The sequence below is a fragment of the Kryptolebias marmoratus genome, linkage group LG21 (assembly GCF_001649575.2).
Source record: "Kryptolebias marmoratus isolate JLee-2015 linkage group LG21, ASM164957v2, whole genome shotgun sequence".
Lineage (NCBI taxonomy): Eukaryota > Metazoa > Chordata > Actinopteri > Cyprinodontiformes > Rivulidae > Kryptolebias > Kryptolebias marmoratus.
The window spans coordinates 19,836,764-19,837,765 of NC_051450.1; positions in this window are offsets into that span (position 1 = coordinate 19,836,764).

Consider the following 1,002-nt stretch of genomic DNA (forward strand, 5'->3'; position numbering starts at 1 on the left):
CTGTCGGTTGCATTAAAAAGATAAGGAAGGTCAGTGGTTAAATCTCTGGTTTCCCTCGTCCACATGTGGAAAATGATCATGACAGTAAACCCTAGTTTTCCTCCAGTCCTTATTCGTAAGTAAGTATGTTTTAAAAAAATTACAGCTTTTACCTTGTAAGACTGTATAAACTATAGGAACTTCATAAGACTATATAAACTGTCTTACAAGCTTCCTTTCAGAAACTGCATGAGCTGAATGTGTGAGTAAAAAGAGGAATCTGGCTTAAAAAAAAACGTGCAAAAATATTTGAAGTGCTCTGAAATAGAGAGGACCTTCATACATGCAGCCAGTTTCCTATCAGAGCTTCATCCTGGCTTGGACACAAAGTTGAGAAGGGCAGCATTTTAAAAATTGATAAGCAGCTGGACAATATGAAGTTATCATCACACTGGAAGAATACATTTACAGGTTTTATGCTTCTATCAGCTCATGAGGCCGTGCACAAACATCACCCTAACTTCACGTACAGAATTCTGTGTACACGCTATTTTTGTTCAGGTTTCCATGCATGAACATTTGACACATAATTCAGCTGTTTATTCTTTTTTATAATTTAGCATTTATAGCTTTGCAGGACATTTCTTTGTATGCTTGTGCGAGCACATGCATGAACATCTGTGTACTGTATGTGTGTTTGCATGTATGTGTGTCACCGGGGTAATTAGGAATAGGAGGGAGGAAGAGATCAAAGGAGGCACTTTGCACCCTACGTTTCAGCTCTGATGTGAGCGTGTGTCTACATGCATGTGTATCCGACTGCCTGTGTGTTTATGTATGTGTGCGCTTGTGTGATGATCTCCTCCAAGCTTTGATGCTGTAAGCTCCGCCGGTTAATGTACTACGGATAAAAATACTACACCATGTAATCTGGCATTTATCCCTCGAGAGCAGAAGCCCAAAATGTGACACATGTCAAGAGGAAGGAGGAAGGGAAGGAGAGAAGTAAGAGTGCAGGCAGGG